Raw genomic sequence first — 7,521 nt, forward strand, 5'->3', positions numbered from 1 at the left:
TTCCAAGAAACAAGGTGGGGGGGGCAACATGGCATCAACAGACATTTTGTAATATGTCACTTCCTACTCGTTCAGTACACAGCTCCTGGAAGTTGCCAAGGTGTCGATTTTAAACACCTACAGCTCTAAAGATTTCTTTTTCCATGAAAAACCCTCCTGGGTTGTAACAATTCAAAGTTTTAATAGATTTCAGTTAGGAAATGTTGTTTGACTTTGTGCCAAGAGTTGTGGGTTTGTGTTTTCAGTTTGTTGTTTTCTGGGGGAAGTTTGTTTGAGGATTTGAGGGCTTTTTTTGCTTTCTTAATTTTTTTTTTTATTTGTGGGACAGTATTGAATTAGGACTGGGTATGGCGTTGGGCATGACACTGGGCATAGCAAAGAAAGAATGAGTAATTTTGAGCACACACAGTCTGCATGATGTCAAAGTGAGACAAGTTTATCGAAGAGAAATGCACTGAGGAGACATAGCAAAATATTTCATAGACTTCAGGAAGTCTCTGAAGGTGAGAATAGTAGAAGTCTGGGTGAGGTACCTCAGGGAAAAACATCACAAGGACACTCATCCCTGTTTACTCCCCTTTGCTTATCCACTTCAAACCCAGGGCCAGCAGGACCTTTGGTTTTGTATTTTAGGATATGAGGGTCTAGTGAATGGTTGATACTTCAACATATGGAATGAAAAAACAGGGCTGCTGGACATCATCTGGCACCTACTGGAAAACAGTTGGTTCTGAATGAACCATTCACAAAAGAGGGTCGAACACTGAAGGTGGATCTGAACTTTCTCTTGAACCAACTGGCAGTGTGAGAAGGCCTTTGGGAATAAAGGGACACTGCCCTTTTTGCTCTGTGTCAGTCTTCACAGATTTAATCCTCTGGGACTTACAGTACTATTGCCAATGAGGAGGTACCACTTTTGCTCTGTCAAAGGTGAGCAGGTTGCACAGTGCATTGTTGGGTCACTGCCAGAGACACACTCCAGCAAGGAGAAGTTCCCCCTGTGGAACAACAGCCTCTGTAATAGCTCCAAAAGAAAACTTCATGTGCTCAGGAAAAACAAGTCCTGGTATGTTCCACCAACTGCTGACAATTCACTTCACAAACTGTCAAGCAAAGATCCTTTATAAGATGAGCTTCCTACCAAAGCAGAATTAAAGCCAGGCTATGGATAGCTAGAATTATAAATCAAAGAAAGTCAGACTAGACATACACTGTGTTTTCTGCATTAAAAAAAGGTAATTAAGTTGGACTAGCTGATCATTGCAGATCCCTTCCAACTGGAACTATTCTGTTTTATCCCTGATGACAATGAGGACTGAAGATGACAGCTCAAAAATAGGTGTAACAGGATGCAATCCACAATAGGATGATGGCTAGAGATAGGGAGAGTTTGTCTTAACTCAGTCTATGTAGGACTGCAGCACTTTCTACCAGGGTGGTTTTTCCTACAAAAGTACCTGGAAAATTTAAATATACAAATGTGTAGGGGGAGAGGGACACGGAATGCTTCAATGGAGTTGGAGCAGGTTGATGAAAAGCCAATTTAGAAAGAAAGAGCCATGAAAGTAATTTCATTTGGATTTGATTCTGGCAACCTTCTACTGAGCAGGAAAAACTATGTAAATGCAAATTAACATCAAACGCATACATAGAGGAATTAAACCCTAGGCTTCAACAAGTGCTTGAATGGAACTTTCTAAAAGATGCTAAAACTTACTTTGTAAAATGAATGATAAAGAGGAATTCAGTGTCCAGAGTGTCCAGGGAAACCTTTAAGTTATCCGTTAACTACATGGCTGTGTCAAACATAGGAACTAATTCTGCAGTGTCTGGAAGCAGAAGAAAATCAGAGCAGGAAAATCAGAGAAGCTGGAGAAAGACAAATAAATTGCAAGAACACAGACAGTGGTAGCCTAAAAATGTGACAGAGGAGGAAAAAAAAAAAGAAGTAAATAATTTGAACAATTATTCCAGAAGGAAAATGGCTGTCAGATTGACCACATCAAAACCCAAAAGGAAACCTAAGCATCCATGGTTATTAATCTCAGGCCTCTTACATTCAGACACTGCAGAAAGGTCTCACTGCTGTGAATGAAAAATGGGACCCAGAAAAAGGTAAACGACTTTCAGGAGTCAGAACAGACTCTGATACACAGGAGACCTAAGATGATGGGAAGGAGGGTTCCTTTTTCATGGAATATAGAGTGATAGTCCAGGCAGCCTGGTCCTAAACAGCCAAGTCCAGTCTGAAAGCAAGTAGACACAATGATATACTGATCTCCTTCAGTGTTACCAGCAGGGCAGTATCACAATGTTTGTATGGGAGAGGCAGCTGAATTGCTCAAAAATAGCACAGCTCCCTATTTCCTGCATCCCTCATTTTCCTTCAAACACCTCTTCCCTGGTGGAGCTTTCAGTGCCGGTTCCTTCACAGGAAATTAAAAACTAGGCAGCCATGAGGTAAAGTGGAAGCAATGGGGATGGGAAAAGCAACCGCAGGAAGGCAGTTCTCTACCATTCTCATCACACCAGGAACGTTAAATACAAAATGAGACCAGTGTTGTGTTATTACAATTCACAGAAAGGCATGGACCTCTTTTCCCATGGGATGGGTGATGCCCTAAAGACATTCCTAAGAGTCCTTGCTTAGCCATAAAATAGCCTGTTGAGTCCATTGTCCCATTCCACTCCATCTATCCACTTGTATCCTCACAGCTCTGCAGGAAACTCTTTGGCATAAGTATATGTTTAGTCATTTTTTAACAGGATTTCTGTGCCTGGAGGGCTGTCTCTCTTGGTAAGTCTATTAAGAGACAGTACCTCTACTTCACCTTACAGACCTTGCTTTACATAAATCCTTAGGCCCACAGAATGCAACAGTAATACTAATTCATCCCTCTCTCTATATATAAAATATATTTCAACCTTAGAAAGGAGTTTTCATAGCAGAACCATAATATAAATGAATAACCTCATTATAAAGGTCATTCTCAGAATCATAGAATCATTTAGGTTGGAAAAGACCTTTAAGATCATTGAGTCCCAGTGTTAACCCAGAACTGCCAAGTCCACCATTAAACCATGTCCCTAATGTCTTTACAGATGAACACAGCTCATTCCTAGCTATGAAGTAGGACTGTCATTCTCTGTTTTGGCACTAGAAATTTCTGGGTTTTGTAAATGTTGCTTCATATTTGGTTTCTGGACGGGAAACAAAACCATTCTCTATGGAATCAGGCCCCTGAAGTTGAGTTTGAACAAGCCCTTGACAGTGGTTTTAGCTCCAAGTACTTTTAATATGAACACTTCAATATAATCTCTTTCTGTTGTTACCTGGCTGAGCTTCAAGAGTGGGGCAGCCACTTAGCAAATGAGATATTTCTAAAGAGAAAGAGAGAGGGAACAAGAAATCATTTATCAGAGACAGCTCTGCATTGCCTTGGCAATTAAAAAACTAATGACCCCATAGCTGGAGCCAAAATACTTTATTGTCTTCTCCTATTATAAATCAGCCAAGCCAAATTCAGTCCAACTAATTATTATGCCAACAACCTACAGCAGAGAGTGCCTTATGAAATTACTGGCCATGGAAGGTAATCAGTCACTCTTTAGAGCCTCACACTGGAGCTCAGAAATGGACTTTGCAAAGCTTCCTTTCAACCATGTCAGATTTTGAACCCGTAGATCTAGTCTTGGTCAAAGTCTGGTGTCATCATGGAAGGATTATGAAGTAGGAGGAGGTTCAACAGGGAATGTGAGCTGCAAAATTATGTTAAGAATGCAGACAGTAACAAGCAGAGGAGTCAGAGGAATCTTTGCTGACACTGACCCTACAGACTCACCTAAGCCTTCATCCTGACCTGTTTGCTCTTTACCAACATTTCTAACTATTGGTATTACTTGACCAATTTATTCTCAGCCACCTATTTAGCCATTCTGCAGTGCTGCTGTCATTCTCCATTCAGCTGAAACTACCCTTCACAATCTTGCATCAGTGTAAGGTAAAGCATACACAGGTATTCTTCCCAAGAATGCCAAGGCAGTAGAAGGATTAAAAAGAGGTTTACTTCAGATGCAAGGACCACTTCTTAATGATGCTACATGCCCCGGGGCCCCAGGGGAAAAAGGGCAATGCCCCACCTTCTTCAAGGCTTTTTGTATCTTCTCTCTCTCCTCCCCCACCCTCTCTGGCCCAAGGAGGCCTTGTACATGTCTGCAAACATGTTGTCTCTCTGCGTACCAGGGAAAGAGAGAGCTTGCTCACAACTTCTCCTTGCAATTTACTCTGAAATGCAGAAAGAAGGGGGAAAATAATTCTAACCCATTTGAGAAGGCATTTTACAGTCTTCCTAATTGAAATCGAGTTCTAGCTTTCCATCACGAATTCTCTCGAAATTGTACCTATCCCTACAATCAGCCAAAAAGATGTTTGAAAGGCTCACCCCCTTTTGAGAAAGCCCAGCTACTTCTGCTTCAGCCTTTCTGATATGGAATTGTCCCCAGAGTTTCTTTGCCATGGATATCAGACACTGGCCCTGTAGGAATGGCATTCAAATAGAAATGCTTATTCCAGTCTCACTTTGCACTCCAACCCTTCCTATAGAATGAATTTTTCCATTAAAATCTTTTGCAATCCCATTCCACAGACATATGCGTATCTGTCAAAATAAGAATCTTCATATCTTTCTAAAAATTTACCTCCTAATCCCACAAAATTTGCCAAACCAGATCTTAGTATTTTCCCCCAGGGTCTTAACTTTTCCGTATTTTTTTAAAATCACATTTATAGAAGCCAATTGTGGCAGCTTTGTCAAAATGTCTGCAAGAAGCAAAGTGCATATATATAGTAAAAAAGTAGACTTTTCCTTCTCACACCATCCCTTCAATCCATTCCTGTGAGATCTCTTTGCTATCAGAAAGCACTCTCTAGGGGAACACCCCTTGAGAAAATGGACTTCAGTGGGTTCAGAAAAGTGAAGATGAGTGGAAAACAAATATTGTAGTGACCTACACAGCCATGCAAATGTGCCAGTCAGGAGCTTAACAAGCTGCTGTAAAAGTTCCTCAATGACTGTTCTGGCCACAGTGTCCAGAGCTCCAATTTCAGGAAAAAAACCAACCATGTCTCACTCCTACCCTTGAGCTCCACTTCAGTCAAGGGATGAGGGCGAGAGGCAGCAATTGCTGCTTCCTCCACCCCATGACCTCCAGGACTGACCCTACTGTCTCCTCTTACTCTGCTTGAATTTGTAGACAATTCCCCATACACACTCTCGCCCTCCATTTGAGGTTTCAGAGTGACCCAGAGAGAGAAATAAGCTGCACAATAATTAAATCCACATCTGGTACAGCAAATATTGCTGCTGCTAGCACTGCAGAGAGATGATATAAAAGGACCCCAGGCCATTACAGAGACATTCACTTGATTTCCTTCCAGTGCTGCTGACTCAGAGCTGTCTCCCCTGCCCTTGATCTCTCTATGTCTCTGGCTTGTCCTCTTGACCCCATCACTCCAGGGTTTCTGACTGGCTCATTTTCAGCCTAATTCTCTCCTCCCTGTTCAATGCCTGTCATATTCATGCCTGTCTCCCAAGTAGAGCAGGAACATAGCCTTCATCCCCCATATTTGAATGTATGAGCCCTTCTTCCTGCATTCAAACTTTGATGGCACAGTCTGTTTTGCATATTCAATGGCCTCAACGCCCTGTATCATTGGATGAGATGCGTTAGTACATACAAACGGGGCCATGACAAACTGAAACATTAACTGGAATTGTTCCTGGCTTTTAATTGTTAGCACAAACTTGCTCTGGTGTGTTTAGAATGTCAGTTGTAGCCTTTCAGGCAGGTTCAAGAAGAGCACTTGCCTGGGACCATTCCCTGAAGACAATGTGAGTTGAGGGAAAGGGAGGAGGAGTTGTGTGGATACAAGCAATCCCTTGCCATTTGAACTCTGAGCTGGAGATCAATGCCTACCCTGTTTTATTTAGCAATGGAGCAGCACCCTGGCAGTCTAATTTCTTCTGTTGCCATTGAAAAACATCTTGATGTATCCATTTGCTGGTGGATGGGTCTTATTTGTCTGTCATGACAAAGTGTCCTCTTTTCCTTCAGTTATTTCACTGAGCCCTCATTAAGTTGTTTTGTGTTTTAACTGCCGTGTCTTCTTCAACACATCACCACTGGTCATGTCCCTTCAGGACCTGTCCTCATTTCACCTCTTTGACATGTCTGGGCTTTCTTTTGATGACAAGCAATCACTCAGCATTCGTTTCTGTCTCCCAAACCTGACAGTTCCCAAAAACTGAACTGACCTCTGACCAGTTTTCCTGTCACATCTCCATGTGGCCATCCAGAAGCCGAATCTAACAAGAGGTGCCCTTTTCATTCATGTCTGGCATACTCATTTACAACCACGTGTAGCAAGATCAGAGAAATCAAATACAGCTTTCAGTAGGATTTTGCAACAAGATTGCATAAAAAATAAATAAAAAAAATCACCACTGTTTTCTCCAACCTTCCTTCATCATCAGTTGACATCACCACCTAAGATTTGTCTGCAGCTCACACAGGAACGGCGTACAGCAATTGTTGATTAGGATCAAGGGCAGTTCTATGCATGAAATATACACTGGTACATGTGTATATTTCATATATATATTTCATATATGACTTAAAAATATCTGTTAATTGATTATCCTTTTTCTTCCACAGCCATGGTGGAATATCCTCAGTGCATTCAAAGTATCTAAGGCATATCTAAATTCTCTGATTTCTTCTTTTGCAGCACCTAGCAACATCCGCCTCAAGCATTTGGCCACCTGTTCGCCATCAATGCAGCTACTGCAGTCTTTGCTTTTCTCTGAGGTCTTCATTCTCAGCTCATTAGGTTTGGAATAATCATTTAGGTAAGAAACATCTCTCCTGCCCAAACCTTAATATTTGTCATCCAAACTCTTTAATGAATTTTAATGTCTTCCTTTTGCGTGCATCACCTTTTTATCTTCCACAAACTTTTGCTCCCAAAGAATTGAGCCTGCCTTTCTTTCTTCACTGTTCTTTCCTGAATCGTTCTAATCATATCCCACTCTGTTTTCCCACAGGGAACTTTCTGGCAGTGTATACCCATCTATCTTCCTCATTAAAAACACAAGACATTTCAGGAAAACACATTTGATAAACATTGTTATATTGTAAACTGAACCTGATTCAATTGAAAATCTAATCCAGACACACAGCAGATTTGACGACTTTGTGTCAAAGGAAGCCCATGTTTTATTTTAAAATAAATACATGTTTATGTTTCTAAATAAACAGCCTGAAACTCACAGTATTTCGACCTTCAGAGAGGTGTCTCTTCTGCATTAGCAACAAACTTACATAGAAGCATCTTCTGGGCTCCTAAAAATGAAAACACAGGCTTTTTTTTTTTCCTATATCACTACTTATATCTGTCAAACTGCACACCCTAACTTTTGATGTTTTGTGCCTATTGGTTTTCATTACATATTATACTGACAA

The 7,521-nt window shown here is 41.1% G+C and overlaps 1 long non-coding RNA gene across 1 annotated transcript; it reads left to right on the forward strand.

Moving 5' to 3' along the window:
* Nucleotides 1-993: 993 nt before the first annotated feature.
* Nucleotides 994-7,255, forward strand: LOC113968133. The gene is made up of 3 exons (XR_003534383.1): nt 994-1,066; nt 6,788-6,908; nt 7,104-7,255. It is a non-coding gene; the product is annotated as an uncharacterized LOC113968133 (long non-coding RNA).
* The last annotated feature ends 266 nt before the right edge of the window (nt 7,256-7,521 follow it).

This window comes from Neopelma chrysocephalum, unplaced genomic scaffold (assembly GCF_003984885.1).
Source record: "Neopelma chrysocephalum unplaced genomic scaffold, ASM398488v2 Primary Assembly neopelma1_66, whole genome shotgun sequence".
NCBI classification, from domain to species: Eukaryota; Metazoa; Chordata; class Aves; order Passeriformes; family Pipridae; genus Neopelma; species Neopelma chrysocephalum.